General features: G+C 46.7%; 1 protein-coding gene across 1 annotated transcript in view; it reads left to right on the top strand.

Annotated features, from left to right (window-relative positions):
* The window catches only part of ARHGEF37 (Rho guanine nucleotide exchange factor 37), a 167,800-nt gene that overhangs the window by 95,115 nt on the left and 55,273 nt on the right, over positions 1 to 17,412 (top strand).

The raw sequence follows: 17,412 nt of genomic DNA, 5'->3' as shown, positions 1-17,412 counted from the left end.
TTAATTACCTGTCAGGTGTGTCTCTTCTCTCTCCCTCAGGTTCAAGCTTTCCCCCAGTATATGGGGAAAGCTCCACAGCTGTTTAGGCTGATTGGGTGCAGAGCGAAGCCATCCAATCAGCGTCGAGTGAGGAGTATAAAGCAAGGGAGCAGGCGGACGGCTTCACGCACATCTCAGGACTGAAGAGGAGCTGCGCAGTTATGGAAGATATCGTGGCCGCCGTCATGAGGAGAGCCGGGGCGGAGGACGGAGCGGAGTGGCTGGCTTCCCTTATGCGGTGCGGAGGGGAGGAAGAAGAGGCGGCTGTGGCAGGACCTTCCGGCGAGGCTGGCAACTTGGCGGGGAATAGAGGAGGCGGACGCTATGCATTGCGCATGGCGGTGCCGCGCGAAGCAGAGGCGGGCCAGCTGGAGGAGGAGCTGAGAGGCCATGTATCGCGGAGGGACGGGTATGAAGGATACATTCAGCCGGAGTATGCAGATTCGGAGGGGGTGGCTGCTCCAGTCGGGGGCGGGCCGGGTAAGAGGCCCAAGAAATCCAAGGGGCGCTCTTCCTCTCCTGCAAGATCGAGTAGGGCGGCCAGCTGCCGGCCCATGGTGAAGAAGGGACGGTTCCAGCCTGCTCAGGCTAGAGAGGTGGCACCGTCTGCTGAGTTAGAGCCACAAGTGGGTCCTAGCAGGGGCACCCTTGGTGGCCAGTCAGAGGACTTCAGAGCACCGGTTCTCCCGGGTGAGTTGCCTGCTAATTGCAGTTTAAATTCAATTAATACTCGTTTGAACGAAATGTCTGCTGTGATTGATTCTCTGGTTAAGTCTGTGCAGTTGCAGCAGAATATGTCAGTCAATGGTAAGGATGTGTGTAATGAGGCTGCTAGTTTGCAGGCTGTCAGTGCGAGCGTTTCAGTACAAACATCTCCAGCAGCTGCTTGGAAAAATGTTGATTCTGTCACGCAAGTGAAGCAGAATGTTGCTCCTGTTTTAAAACCTGGTATAGCGGAGTCTCACTACAAAGAGGCTTTACCGTGTGTGTTATCCCCGCTGGGCTTTCATTTGAGTACTTCAGTGAAAGAAAAAATATGGAGTGGGGAGTATATTGATTTATTATCCCTGCTGCCGTTTTATAAGGAGTTCACAGTAAAAGATAAAAAAGATGGTGAAGAAGACAGGCGCCGTCCTGTTTTGCGTACTTTTAATAATTGGCAGCAGGCTTTCTGCATATTTGCAAGTGTCCTCGGTGAAAAGAAACCAGAGTTATGTACCAGTTTATTTCAATATTTGGATGCAATCAGCGAGGCTTATAGACAATTTGGTGGCACAGCTTGGTTTCAATATGACGAAGCTTATCGTCAAAGAATGGCTGTGCAATCGTCATTGTCGTGGGTAACAAAAGATTTAGGCCTGTGGCTGAGTCTTATGCTTCCTCAGCAGAAACAGAAGCAATCGCAGACAACAGTGCAGTCTGGATCAGCTGTCAAAAAAGGCTTATGTTTTGCCTACAACGAGGGCACTTGTAAGTTCCTTCAGAATTGCCGATATAGGCATGAGTGTAATTTCTGTGGTGGCATGCACCCCATGTCCCGCTGTTTTAAGAGGGTGGGGTTGCAAGCGCAGAATAGTACAAAAGAAATTTTTCATAAAAGCCTGGACGCCAGTGAAGCTTCAAAAAATGGCCCCGTGGCTAAGAACTTATCCAGACAAGCTGAGCAGTCAACTAATCACTGAGGGATTTGAGAATGGTTTTAAGCTGCCGGTGTTTGACGGCAAGGGATGCGTTACTGTCCCAAATTTGAAGTCTGCTAATTTGCATCGACAAGTGGTGTTTGATAAAATTGCAAAAGAATTGCGTTTGGGTCGTGTGGAGGGCCCCTTTGTGGCTCCTCCTTTTGAAAATTTTAGAATATCACCTCTAGGTGTAGTACCCAAAAAATCTGGAAACGAATTTAGATTGATTCACCACTTGTCGTTTCCTCGCGATAACTCATTAAACGACAGCATTGATAAATCTCTAGCATCAGTGTCTTACATAACATTTGATAAGACACTGGATGAAATTAGAAAATTTGGTAGTAACGCTCTCTTAGCGAAAGCGGACATCCAGTCGGCTTTCCGCCTGCTGCCTATCTGCCCGGATGCGTTTAAATCCTTGGGTTTCTGTTTTGACAATCAATTTTTCTTCGATAAATGTCTCCCGATGGGTTGTACATTGTCGTGTTTTTACTTTGAGTCATTCTCTAAATTCCTAGAATGGTCAGTGAGTCAGAGATCGACGGGTGGTGCATTAGTGCACTACCTTGACGATTTCTTGTTCATTGGACCAAGGGATTCCCAGACTTGCCAGGCACTGTTGCGAGTTTTTTGTGAGACTATGGAAGAGTTTGGTGTGCCTTTGGCGCACGAAAAGACGGTAGGCCCGTGTACAGCTTTAGAATTCCTGGGTATTACGGTGGACACGGTCCGCATGGAGTTTAGATTGCCGAGTAAAAAAATTGGAATTTTGAAAGCACTGTTGAATGGTTTATTAGTGAAAAGGAAAGCTACAGTAAAAGAAATCCAATCGCTATTGGGTCATTTGGCGTTTGCTTCTAGAGTAATGCCGATGGGTAGGGTCTTCTCAAGGAAGTTAGCAGCGGTTATAGCTGGGCTGAAGTCCCCGGGTTTACATGTTAATTTGGATAGGGAAGTTAAAGAAGATATTTTGGTATGGTATAGCTTCTTGTTAGGCTTTAACGGTAGGTCATTATGGCAAAGCGAATTTATTTTGGATGATAGAATGGAATTTTTTACTGATGCTGCAGGTGCGGTCGGTTATGGAGCATTTTGGCAGGGTAGGTGGTCTGCGGAGAGCTGGCCTCAATCATGGATAGAGGGCGGTGTTACGAAAAACATTCTGTTGCTGGAACTTTTCCCGGTTATTGTGGCATTAACATTATGGGGGGAAAGCTTTCGGAACAAGCGGATTTTATTACAAACTGATAACAGAGGAGTTATGTTTGCAATCAACTGCTTATCAGCAAAATCTAGCATGGTGGTGAAGCTTCTTAGACATTTGGTTCTTCTCTGTTTAAAGCTGAATGTGTGGATAAAGGCTAAGTACTTACCAGGAAGATTGAATGTAATAGCTGACTCTTTATCTCGGCAGCAATGGGACACCTTCCGAGCATTGACAGTCGCGGAAGAGGAAGGTCAGATGTGCCCGGAACATTTATGGAGGATCATTTGGTCCTGATTTCAGGCCTAGTGGAAAGGTCGGTTGCTCCCCGGACCTGGATTGAATATAATAAGGCCTGGTCTTCATGGTGCAAATTTTCAGATGAGTATAATTTTAACCCCTTGTGTGACTCGAGCGAGTGGTTTTTGGTTTTTATATCTATCTGTGTGCAACAAGGGTTTTCAGTGAATAAGTTATCTAAGATCTTAGCAGGAATTTCGTTTTTTAGACGATTGGCTCGGGCTCCTGGGCATAATTCATATCCTATGGTTAGACAAGTATTAAGAGGCTTCGCCAAAGGTGCTAGGCAACCGGATGGTAGAAGGCCTGTGTCGTTTGATCTATTAAAAAAGTTAATGGAGGTGCTGAGCCTGATTTGCGTGGATAGTTATGAGCTGGTTTTGTTCAGAGCGGCTTTCAGTCTAGCATTTTTCGGAGCCCTTAGAATATCAGAGGTGGTTGCTCCCAATAAGTCCTCTCCCTCCCCTCTGGAAGCTGGGCATGTGCGCATTTTAGGTAATAGTATGGAGATTTTTATTCAGCGCTCAAAGACTGATCAGTTGGGCAAGGGTATTTGGCTATCAATTGCAGAGTTGGAAGGGCAGTTTTGTTGCCCAGTAAAGTTGGTGGGTTTATTTATGTCCATGAGGACCCAGGCTAGGTCCTTCTTGGTGCATAAGGATGGGTCGGCCTTATCGGCTTTCCAGTTCAGGGCAGTTTTTCGTAAGTGCCTGGTTCGTCTGGGTTTAGCGGAACTGAAGTTTTCGTCCCATTCATTTAGAATAGGGGCGGCATCTGAGGCAGTTAGGCACGGATTACCGGATGAAGTTGTTCAACGTATAGGTCGCTGGGAATCTAACAGATTCCGATTATATGTGAGACCTCATTTGTTTATGTGTTAATGTTTTGCAGGAAAAATAATAATTTGGATTGTCGGCCATTCGTTTATTTATTGGGCCCAGAGGAGGGCTAAGAACAGGCCATATTCCGAAAATCTACTGCTAAGCAAGGATGAAGCTCAAGTCTTTTGGCTGGGTATCAGAGGTCTTCAATGGGTGAACCTCAGTTCCGCTATTTATAATAAATTGCATAGTTGGCCGGTTCCCGACATCCTTCTGATTCACTTAGGTGGAAATGACATTGCTAAATTCAGCACTGTTGATCTGTTGAACAGAATGAGATCAGATTTATTTGATTTGGCGAGATTTTTGCCTAGTACGAAATTAATCTTCTCAGAGATAATTCCGAGATTATCTTGGTCTCTTTACTCGGATCTCAAATTCATGAATAAAATCAGGAAGAGAATCAATCGGTCATTAGCGAAATTCCTTCCTGCATTAGGTGGTTATTCATTCCGCCACATTGAATTGGAAGGACGGGAGCCTGGCCTGTTTAGGAATGATAAGGTTCATTTGTCAAGCATTGGTCTAGATATCTTGAATTCAAATCTACATTCAGCCATTGAGAAGGCCGCGGTGGTGGGGTGGGGCCAGCCTAGGTTCTAGGCCGGCTGGTGGGGAATGGCACCCAGGTATGGGTGGTCCTTTTGGAGTGACCAGTAAAGATTCTGGCAGTTACTATAAGAACTTTCGGTTTTGTTGTATCTCTGAATAAAGAATATTTTGTTTGTTCTTAATTAATAAAGTTAACAAAGTTTTGTAATTTAAAACCCCAAATAGATACAAGATACAAGATACAAGATACAAGATACAAGATACAAGATACAAGATACAAGATACAAGAAGATACAAGAAGGATTTATTCGCCAAGTGCGGTGGAGCCGTACTCGGAATTGCTTGTGGTACACATGGCTTAGGCAACGTACAACAGCAACAGTTGTACATGTTACACACACGACTACATTTACATATGCTGACAGCATTTAACAATACAGTACATTTACAACTAAGTTTAAACAGGCTAGCAGCATAAACAGTACGATAACATTACGATAACATTCGGAGTGGTATTAGTGTCGGAGTTGCCAGGGAGGCGGAAAGTGCAGGGGAGAAGGCGGAAAGTAATGCTGTAGAAAGGCAGTGTGAGTAGGGATGCAGAGGAGAGTGAAATAGCCGCATCAGAGGCAGACATGCTGGTTGCGGACTAGAAGGTGGAAAGTCAGGGGTCTGTGTTGTTCAGCAACAGAACAGCCTGTGGGAAGAAGGAATTCCTGCACCTGGTGGTCTTGGATGTGATGGTGCGGAAGCGCCGGCCAGATGGGAGGGGCTCAAAGAGGCGGCTGCCAGGGTGGGAGGAGTCGCGGGAGATCCGGGTGGCCCTCTTTTTCATCCTTGCCTTGTGAAGGAGTTCAAGCGGTGGCAGGGGCGAACCAATGATCCTTTCCGCCTCACCAATGACTCTTTGCAGTTTATGTCTGTCACTAGCTGATGCGCTGGCATACCAGACGATGACTGAGGAGCAAAGTATGGATTCAGTGGTGGCGGTGTAGAAGCTGGTGAGCAGCTCCCGAGGCATGCCAAATTTTTTGAGTTGGCGCAGGAAAAATAGCCTCTGCTGTGCCTTCTTCTGAATTTTGATGGTGTTCAGCTTCCATTTTAGGTCAGACGACAAGGTTGTGCCAAGGAACCGGACCGATGAAACTCTGGAGACTTCGGTCTCACCTATGTGGACTGGTGGGCGAGTGGGAGGGTTTTTCCTGAAGTCAGCGATCAGCTCGACCGTCTTTGTTGCATTTAGGACAAGGTTGTTGTTCTTGCACCAATTGCAGATTCTCTCTATCTCACTGCGGTAGTCTTGTTCTCCGTTGCTGCCGATAAGGCCAATGATTGTAGTGTCATCAGCAAATTTAATGACCTTGACAGAGTCCGAGGAGGAGGTGCAGTTATTTGTGTACAAGGAGAACAGAAGCGGGGACAGTACACACCCTTGAGGTGCCCCCGTGTTGGTGGTTCTCACGCTAGAGGAGCAGTTGCCGAGCTTGACCTGTTGTGTCCTGTCCGAGAGGAAGCTCTTGATCCATGCCTGAAGCATGGGATCGACGCCGAGTTGCGCCAGATTGTCGACCAGGGTGTCTGGGCAGATCGTGTTGAAGGCCGAGCTAAAATAAAAATGGCCGCGGCCTTATTCCATCAATGGTGTGTTTTATTGTAGAAGTTAAGTGGGTTAATGGGCAGGTGCAATTCCATGAACAGAGCGCAGTATTGCGGAGCCCTGCATGGAATTGCCATGCCCTGTAGAGGGGGATTTTAATTACCTGTCAGGTGTGTCTCTTCTCTCTCCCTCAGGTTCAAGCTTTCCCCCAGTATATGGGGAAAGCTCCACAGCTGTTTAGGCTGATTGGGTGCAGAGCGAAGCCATCCAATCAGCGTCGAGTGAGGAGTATAAAGCAAGGGAGCAGGCGGACGGCTTCACGCACATCTCAGGACTGAAGAGGAGCTGCCCCGCCCACCCTCCCTGTCGCTGGCCGTTATTTATTGGGGTCATTGCCTATCCAGTTAGGCGAAGTGCATGGGGAATGGCACCCAGGTATGGGTGGTCCTTTTGGAGTGACCAGTAAAGATTCTGGCAGTTACTATAAGAACTTTCGGTTTTGTTGTATCTCTGAATAAAGAATATTTTGTTTGTTCTTAATTAATAAAGTTAACAAAGTTTTGTAATTTAAAACCCCAAATAAAAATGGCCGCGGCCTTATTCCATCAATGGTGTGTTTTATTGTAGAAGTTAAGTGGGTTAATGGGCAGGTGCAATTCCATGTGCTGCTCACATTGCGGCTAGTGCGATTTAACAGTGTGCGGCATCCCAAAGCGCTGCATGCAGTGCATTACCACTACCGCGAAGCATACTTTTCACGCAAATTTTTATGAGACATAAGCAATGCCCACTGTGAACCTAGCCTAAATCTCTCTAGTGATTAATACTTTTCCATCCCCCAGAAAAAAGGTTTCAAATAAACCAACCCCAAGAAAATATATGGAATTACTACCTGTCCATCTGCTGCTGAGTATATTTACCATGTTTCCTATCAACCAGCCACGCTGTAATAGCTTGTATGTAAGCTCCCTCTTTATAGTGGACCTGAACTCTTGCACAGGACAGAAGGAAAACATATAGAAATGTACCCTGTATTTATTTAGAGAGTTTAGCCTATTGAATTCCCCCTCATCTGTGACTAAGTTGTAATTTGAGCCCTCAGCTCTGTCAGCTGCCTGCCACAGCAGAGCACTATTTGGTAAACACAGGATGTTAACAATATGTCTGCATCCATAAAAGCAGGAAATAACACACTGCAGATTAATTCCAGGATTTGTATCAGCTGTTAGGCCTCATTCACATTGCGTTCCAGTCACGTGGCCGTCCGCGTTGGGTGGTTTTTGTGGCGTTTTTTTTTCTCAATTCCCGGCGATTACCTGCACGCTGTGTTTTTCTTTTTTTAAACGCTTTTCTACGCGGTTTTGCCGAGCGATTGCAGTTTTTCACTTCCGGATATCAGTAAGGAACTGAACTCTTTGAACCGGAAAAGAGTAAATACAATGCATTTATTCTTAATAACGCGAACGCAATCGATGCACAAATCGATTTTGTAAGCGTTTTTGCGTTTCTCCTATACCTTTCATTGAGGTGGAATCACTCCGAAAATGGTCCACGCACCACTTTGCTGTCTGCCCAGCGCTGATATGAACCTTCTCATAGACATTCATTGCACAAGCGTTCAGGGGGCGTTTTTAAAAAGCGCACGTGGGTGAAAAAAGGCCGAAAAAGCCTGCAGTGTGAACGAGCCCTAAGAAAGGAATGTTTTTTGTTTAAATGTTATTATGCTGTTGTGTATCTTTTGGAGCAGAGAGGAAGTTCTGAGTTCAGGTCCGCTTTAGCACCATAGACTAATTTGCATAATTAGACTTGTGCAAGTACTATATTTCATTTCATATTTCATTTCATATTTGTTCCATAATTTTCTCCTCCGCCTAGAGTGATTCTATTATATTCTATTATATTTTTTTTCCTACTTGACCTGAAAAAATAGAGGTGCCGTTTATTAAAATGTAATGTCATTAAAATGTTTCTTTACACAGCAAAAACAACTGACCAAACATCCTCCAATATCAGTGACTCCATGTTTTTGCCAGGGGTTGTATGATCCCTCTCACACCAAGCATAACACCACCATAGCCCTACTACCCCTTCATCACTGCTGCACACACAAAACATTCCCTCCAAGAAACCCAACAGTTCAGCAGAGTGAGCTCTGCACAGAAAACATAATGCGCTGTGAAGATTTAGCTGAAATTACACAGCACACTGTACAATTTTGACACAGACCACTGGGTGGCGCTTGTGGTCCTGCATTAATCTTGTCAGTGCATGGAAGCTGCAGCAATTTAAAATAGAGTTGTTCTGTTGGTCAGAACATTCAGGAGATCGTGAGGATAAGCACTTTAATGCAGGAAATACTGGCTTCTGCAAAGGCATAATGGTCTCACGTATCCCTTTATGTAACTGTGTGTAGTGCAGTGCAATATGCAGTGGCTAAGTAACGACAGGTGGGGCTTTTTTGTCTGATAATTATTGAATTATTGCTTCAATTTCATAGGCAGTCACAGGATAGCTAAGTTTTGCTTTCCATATGGCTAAGGTGAAAACCAATAGTCACATTTATTTTTAGAAAATGTTTGTTTCATTGTGTTCTGAAAAAAATCTTGTAACATAAGTATAGAACCCTCACATGAGTAATATCAGAATATGACAAGAGAATGATACAGACTGCTGAAAGGTTAGAGTCACACCACATTGTTTAACCCTCGGCATAGGAGAGCCCTTAGGCCTCTTTCACACAAGAGGCTGTAGGAGATGCACTGGCCAGGTGCTTGGCACAGGCAGTGTACACGTCGGAACGCCATCGCGATGTGTTGGTTACACATTCTTCACTACTTTGGAAGGCCTGCAGTAGGCAGCGGATGGGTGGCTGTAACTGCCCGACAGGCATGCAGTTCCGCCTCCTGTGTGAAAGAGTCCATACTCTCGTACAGCAGGTCTGTGAATGTACATCTGTCATTGCAAACCAACTGCTGATTCATTACTGTGTGTCTCAGCTAATGCTGTTCACACACAGGTGGCAGTGTAGTCTTTAATAACAGGATAGATGTTGTGAGCAACAAATAATAATTCTGCTTCCCTACAAATTTCACACTCTGGGAAAGCTTATGGGAGCAGCTCTGCCTGAGTTTATACAGCTGCAGTGAGTAAATTCCTGCTGCATAACTCTGTCCCTCTTTTGGGCAGCTGAGCTGCATCCAACTAATATGATTTGCTGAGTGACTCCTTTACATCAGCAAGGTCAACAGCAAGTATGAGGTGCACAGAGCTGCCTGTCCCTGAGAACATCCGGCACTGCATACATTTTACCATCACAATGACAGGAGATGGGACTGCAGTACTGAGTCATCAGTGTACCACATCAAGTTTAGTAGTAGGAGCTGTTGCGCCCCTGACTTATCCATTAATCAGAGATACCAAATATCACCTTAATGTGCATACACACGTCAGATTTTTCCAAATGACCGGTCGTTTGGATGTCAAATCGGGCGTGTGTACAAACGGTCATTCAGCTGATAAGACTGGATTTGACCGATCTGCCAAGCGGATCCGTCAAAACCAGCGTCATCAGCTGAATGACCATTTGTACACACCCCCGATTTTACGTCCAAACGACCGGTCATTTGGAAAAATCCGATGTGTGTATATACCTCTAAAGGGAATCTGAATTAAGAGGGAAACGGAGGCTGCCATATTTATTTCCTTTTAAACAATACCAGTTGTCTGGCATCCTGCTGATCATTGTGGCATCAGTAGTGTCAGAATCACACACCTGAAATAAGCAAGCAGCTAGTCTTGTCAGATTTTTTTTTGTCTAAGGCCTGGTGCACACCAAAAAACGCTAGCAGATCCGCAAAATGCTAGCAGATTTTGAAATGCTTTTTCTTATTTTTATGTAGCGTTTCAGCTAGCATTTTGCGGTTTTGTGAAGCGTTTTGGTGTAGTAGATTTAATGTATTGTTAGCTGTTAATGAACAGCTACTGTAACAAAAAAATGCCTGGCAAACCGCTCTGAAGTGCCGTTTTTCAGAGCGGTTTGCGTTTTTCCTACACTTAACATTGAGGCAGAAACGCATCCGCAATCCAAAATCTGCTGCAGCCCGGGAGTATGCGTTTCTGCAAAACGCCTCCCGCTCTGGTATGCACCAGCCCATTGAAATACATTACCCTAGCGGATCCGCACCCGCAAGCGGATCGCAAACCGCAGCAGAACCGCTCTGGTGTGCACTAAGCCAAACACCTGATCTGCATATGCTTATTCAGGGTTTATGGATAAAAGTATTGGATACAGAGGATCAGCAGCACAGCCAGGCAACTGGTATTGGTTAACCACTTGAGGACCCAGCCTTTACCCCCCCTTAAGGACCAGCGCTGATTTAGAAGATCTGTGCTGGGTGGGCTCTACAGCCCCCAGCACAGATCAAACAACAGGCAGAGCGACCAGATCGCCCCCCTTTTTTCCCCACTAGGGGCATGATGTGCTGGGGGGGTCTGATCGCTCCTGCATGCGTGTGGGTGGCGGGGGGGCACCTCAAAGCCCCCTCCACCGCAGGATTTCCCCTCTCCCTTCTCTCCCTCCCTGCCCCGGAGATCGGAGGCTGCACAGGAACTGATCTGTCCTGTGCAGCCTCTAACAGACTCCTGCCTGTCATGTGACAGCGATCCCCGGCCGCTGATTGGCCGGGGATCGCTGATCTAGTACAACGCTGCTACTGTTAGCAGCGTTGTAAAAATGTAAACAAAGCGGATTATTTCCGCTTGTGTTTACATTTAGCCTGCGAGCCGCAATCGGCGGCCCGCAGGCTATTCACGGAGCCCCCCGCCGTGAATTGACAAGAAGCAGCTCGCGCGAGCGGCTGTTTCCTGATTAATTAGCCTGCAGCCGGCGACACAGATGTGAGTCGCTGGTCCTGCAGCTACCACTTTGCCGACGCGCGTTATGAGTGCGCGGTCGGCAAGTGGTTAAAGGACATCTCAGGTGAAAATTAACTGATAGGATAAACAATTGTACCTATCTATCCTGCTCCTCCTAAAAATGACTGATATTCAGTTTTATTTTATATTTCAATCTAGTTTTTACTGTTTGATTGTCTCTGCTCAATTACGCATGCATTGAAGTATGCCAGAGCTCAAATCTATGAACTATTAACCCTTTTATCTTGTTTCTGCTCTCGAAAACCCATTTAGTGACACAAAAGTATTTTATGGCTGTAAATCCTTATCAGTGAGGGTAACCCTATAGTCCGACCCAGTACTTACCCGGACAGAAACTATCACTTTCATACCTGATGTTTAACTCTTTCAGGCAGAGAAAGAAAAGAAGGGACACAGGACAAATATTTCTGCAGCCAACTAAGAACTTTTAAAACTGACAGTGAGCTCACACTGCACTCAAGAGGCTCAAAAGCTTACTATCAGCCTGGGGGTAAACAAGTATCCAAAGTACATAAGAAGTCCAGTTGTTAGGGGTAGTTCAGCTTTGAGATCTACTTTGTAATCTTGTTAACCTCCACTTTCTCAGAAGATTAGCAGCACAGACCAGGAGGCAGGCTGCTATGTACGCCTGAGCATTCTTATGTTTTGCTGAACTAGTTTCAGCAACACGTGTCAATGTAGGGATGGGTAGGGACATCAGAGTAGCACTGTCTCATAGGTACAGTAATGTGCTTCTCAGCAGAGCATTCAGACAGCTAAAGACCTATAAATCACATCAGCAACATGAGTGTGCCTGGGCCTTTAATGACCACCTGCCCCTTGCAAGGAGCTCAGGATATTGCTGTCTGGCTGGCTCCAAAACCAGGTATGGACTCTGAAATTGTAACCAATAGGACAGCATTGCACCTGATGGTTGCCAAAATACCCAGGTCCCTATCCCAGTGCACACTATCCCGCTATTGTCCGCCCGCGGGTATCGAGCAGGGACTCGATCCGGCGGGTCATCGGACCTGTCAGAAATTATCAATCGAGCCATCAGCGGCTCGATTGATAAGGGCGCATCGACCCGTGTATGCCCAGCATTACGTATTAAAACGCTGTGTTTGAGTCTGTTAACGGCAACAGGACGTTTTAATTAGTCATATATTCCCACCGCTGCTTTGCACGTGTGCGCGCCGCTCCCTCCGTTGTTTCCAGCGAGACTCCGTGTTCCGTGATTGGGGAAGAGGACTGAGCGGTCCTCTACCCAATCGCAATGCCTGGAATGAATGGACGTGATCGCGATCAGCGGCCACATCCATTTATCAAACAAGAAACAGTGACAGCTAGTTAAATGTAAAAAAAAAAAGTGAACTCTTCCTATAAAACGGGAAAGTGTTCACTAGTGCCATCTTTGGGCCAAAAAGTAAAATTACACATACAGGCACATGCATGCATACATACATACATACACAATAGTAATAAAATTAATAACTTACACTTCCAAGGCCCCCCCTCCACTATATATATATATATATATATATATATATATATATATATATATATATATATATATATATATATATATATATATATATATATATATATATATATATAAATCAGTTAAAAAAATAGCTGCCTTAGAGGCTGTTTTAATCTATATTTTATGAGGGAAAATTACTTTTACTTTACTACATAGGGGCTTGTAATTATGGACCGGACAAAAAAAACAAAACAGAAAAATAACACCTATATTTCCAAATAATATATTGTCGCCATACATTGTGATAAGGACATAATCTAAACCGTTTAATAATCAGGATAACTGGGCAAATAAAATGTGTCGGTTTTACCCACAGGAAAACGTTTAAGTTTAAAACTATAATGGCCAAAAACTGAGAAATAATATTTTTTCTTATTTTTCCAGTTAAAACGCATTTAGAATAAAAAAATTCTTAGCAAAATGTACTACCCACAGAAAGCCTAATTGGTGGCGAAAAAAACGAGGTATTGATCATTTTGTTGTGATAAGTAGTAATAAAGTTATTAGCGAATAAAAGGGAGGAACACTAACAGGTGAAAATTACTCTGGTCCGTAAAACACTTGGGTGGGTAAAAACACTTGGGGTGAACTGGTTAAAAGGGCAATTATCTGGAGTAGGGAAAAATATTCAGTACATGCCGTCCAGGACCCATCACTAGGAGTCCTGTACTCGTAGAAAAGAGAGAGAGAGCTTATTCTGTGTTGCTTTACAAATACAGTACAGTAATATAAAACAAAGTATAAAAACAATAATGTGACACAAGGAAGAGGTAATAAGTATAAATCCAACCAGGGGCGTAACTAGAAATCACTGGACCCCCCTGCAAAACTTTGTATGGGGCCCCCACCCCCTTGCTTTCTGCACAGATAAATTGAGAACTAATGTAATTCAGTTGGTTAGTAGAGTTGGGCCGAACGGTTCGCCTGCGAACGGTTCCATGCGAACTTCCGTGGTTCGCGTTCGCATCCCGCAGGCGAACCTTTGCGGAAGTTCGGTTCGCCCCATAATGCACATGGAGGGTCAACTTTGACCCTCTACATCACAGTCAGCAGGCCCAGTGTAGCCAATTAGGCTACACTAGCCCCTGGAGCCCCACCCCCCTTATATAAGGCAGGCAGCGGCGGCCATTACGGTCACTCGTGTGCCTGCATTAGTGAGAGTAGGGTGAGCTGCTGCAGACTGTCTCTCATAGGGAAAGATTAGTTAGGCTTAGCTTGTTCCTGGCTGCATACCTGTTCTGTGAACCCACCACTGCATACCTGTACTGTGAACCCACCACTGCATACCTGTACTGTGAACCCACCACTGCATACCTGTTCTGTGAACCAGACACTGCATACCTGTTCTGTGAACCCACCACTGCATACCTGTACTGTGAACCCACCACTGCATACCTGTACTGTGAACCCACCACTGCATACCTGTTCTGTGAACCCAACACTGCATACCTGTTCTGTGAACCCACCACTGCAGTGAACCCACCACTGCATACCTGTTCAGTGAACCTGCCACTGCATACCTGTTCTGTGAACCCTCCACTGCATACCTGTTCTGTGAACCCACCACTGCATACCTGTTCTGTGAACCCACCACTGCATACCTGTTCTGTGAACCCACCACTGCATACCTGTTCTGTGAACCCACCACTGCATACCTGTTCTGTGAACCCACCACTGCATACCTGTTCTGTGAACCCACCACTGCATACCTGTTGTGTTCAGTGAACCTGCCACTGCATACCTGTTCTGTTCAGTGGACCCGCCACTGTATACCTGTTCAGTGAACCCGCCACTGCATACCTGTTGTGTTCAGTGAATCTGCCACTGCATACCTGTTCTGTGAACCCGCCACTGCATACCTGTTCTGTTCAGTGGACCCGCCACTGTATACCTGTTCTGTTCAGTGAACACGCCACTGTATACCTGTTCAGTGAACCCGCCACTGCATATCTGTTCTGTTCAGTGAACCTGCCACTGCATACCTGTACTGTTCAGTGAACCCGCCACTGCATACCTGTTCTGTTCAGTGGACCCGCTACTGTATATCTGTTCTGTTCAGTGAACCCGCCACTGTATACCTGTACTGTTCAGTGAACCCGCCACTGCATACCTGTTCTGTTCAGTGAACCTGCCACTGCATACCTGTTCTGTGAACCCGCCACTGTATACCTGTACTGTTCAGTGAACCCGCCACTGCATACCTGTTCTGTTCAGTGAACCTGCCACTGCATACCTGTTCTGTGAACCCGCCACTGTATACCTGTACTGTTCAGTGAACCCGCCACTGCATACCTGTTCTGTTCAGTGAACCTGCCACTGCATACCTGTTCTGTGAACCCGCCACTGCATACCTGTTCTGTTCAGTGGACCCGCTACTGTATACCTGTTCTGTTCAGTGAACCCGCCACTGTATACCTGTACTGTTCAGTGAACCCGCCACTGCATACCTGTTCTGTTCAGTGGAGCCGCTACTGTATACCGGTTCTGTTCAGTGAACCCGCCACTGCATACCTGTTGTGTTCAGTGAACCCGCCACTGTATACCTGTACTGTTCAGTGAACCCGCCACTGTATACCTGTACTGTTCAGTGAACCCGCCACTGCATACCTGTACTGTTCAGTGAACCCGCCACTGCATACCTGTTGTGTTCAGTGAACCCACCACTGCATACCTGTTCTGTTCAGTGAACCTGCCACTGCATACCTGTTCTGTGAACCCACCACTGTATACCTGTTCTGTTCAGTGAACCCACTGCATCAGTGCGCATACCTGTGCAGTTAAGTGAACCCACCTACCTACGTGAGTGCACGCAGTGTGATATACCACTCCGTGCATACCCGATATGGACAAAACAGGTAGAGGAAGAGGTAGTGCCAGAGCCAGAGTAAGGCCACCCGGCAGGTCTGCGCGAGGTCGTGTAAATGTAATTTCGTGTGGACCTGGCCCACAGTACAGTGCTCGGAAGAAGGCACGTCCCATCACCTCCCAAGATTGTCAGGACGTGGTTGAGTATTTAGCGACACAGAACACCTCATCTTGCTCAGCCACCAGCGCTACTACTAGCACCACTTCCGCTGCATTTGACACTTCGCAAGAATTATTTAGTGTTGAAATCACTGATGCACAGCCATTGTTGTTACAGCCAGATGAATTTTTACCAGCTCATATGTCTGAGTTACGCGGCAACACTATGGATGTAACGTGTAAGGAGGATGAAGGACCTACTGATGGTGCATGTTTGGATTTGTCTCAGGCAAGCGAAGCTGGGCAGGATGATTACGATGATGACGATGATAGGGATCCTCTGTATGTTCCCAATAGAGGAGATGAAGAGGGGGACAGTTCAGAGGGGGAGTCAGAGAGTAGTAGGAGGAGAGAAGTTGCTGAAAGAAGCTGGGGCAGCTCTTCGTCAGAAACAGCTGGTGGCAGTGTCCGGCACCATGTATCGCCACCTATGTACAGCCAGCCAACTTGTCCTTCAGCATCAGCTGCTGAGGTCCCCATAGTGCCCACATCCCAGGGTGGCTCAGCGGTGTGGAAATTTTTTAATGTGTGTGCCTCAGATCGGAGCAAAGCCATCTGTTCGCTCTGCCAACAAAAATTGAGCCGTGGAAAGGCCAACACTCACGTAGGGACAAGTGCCTTACGAAGGCACCTGGAGAAAAGGCACAAACAGCAATGGGATGGCCACCTGAGCAAAAGCAGCAGCAGCACACAAAAGAAAAGTCACCCTCCTTCTCCTCTTCCTACTTCAGGTGCATCATCTGCTTCTGCCGCTTTCTCCCTTCCACCTTCACAGGCACCCTCCTCCACTCTGCCTCTGCCCTTGAGCGCTTCCTGCTCCTCTGCCCACAGCAGCAGTCAGGTGTCCGTGAAGGAAATGTTTGAGCGGAAGAAGCCAATTTCGGCCAGTCACCCCCTTGCCCGGCGTCTGACAGCTGGCGTGGCAGAACTGTTAGCTCGCCAGCTGTTACCATACCGGCTGGTGGACTCTGAGGCCTTCCGTAAATTTGTGGCCATCGGAACACCGCAGTGGAAGATGCCAGGCCGCACTTATTTTTCGAGAAAGGCCATACCCCAACTGCACCGTGAAGTTGAGAGGCAAGTGGTGTCATCTCTTGCGAAGAGCGTTGGGTCAAGGGTACACCTGACCACGGATGCCTGGTCTGCCAAGCACGGGCAGGGCCGCTACATTACGTACACAGCCCATTGGGTGAACCTGGTGGTGAACGATGGCAAGCAGGGCGCAGCGGACCAAATTGTGACACCTCCATGGCTTGCAGGCAGGCCTCCTGCCACCTCCTCTCCTCCTGCTACATGCTCTTCGCTGTCCTCCTCCTCCTTGGCGGAGTGGCAGTTCTCCTCTCCAGCTACACAGCCCCAGCTCCGCAGGGCCTATGCTGCATGCCAGGTACGACGGTGTCACGCCATCTTAGACATGTCTTGTCTCAAAGCGGAGAGTCACACTGGAGCAGCTCTCCTGGCTGCTCTTAAGAAACAGGTGGATGAGTGGCTGACCCCGCACCACCTGGAGATAGGCAACGTGGTGTGCGACAGCGGCAGCAATCTGCTTGCCGCTTTGCATATGGGGAAGCTGACACACATACCCTGCATGGCACATGTCATGAATCTAGTTGTTCAAAGATTTGTGGCAAAGTACCCTGGCTTAGCGGATGTCCTGAAGCAGGCCAGGAAGG

Source organism: Hyperolius riggenbachi, chromosome 3 (genome assembly GCF_040937935.1).
Source record: "Hyperolius riggenbachi isolate aHypRig1 chromosome 3, aHypRig1.pri, whole genome shotgun sequence".
Classification (NCBI taxonomy): Eukaryota; Metazoa; Chordata; class Amphibia; order Anura; family Hyperoliidae; genus Hyperolius; species Hyperolius riggenbachi.
This window is presented reverse-complemented; position numbering and strand designations above follow the sequence as displayed.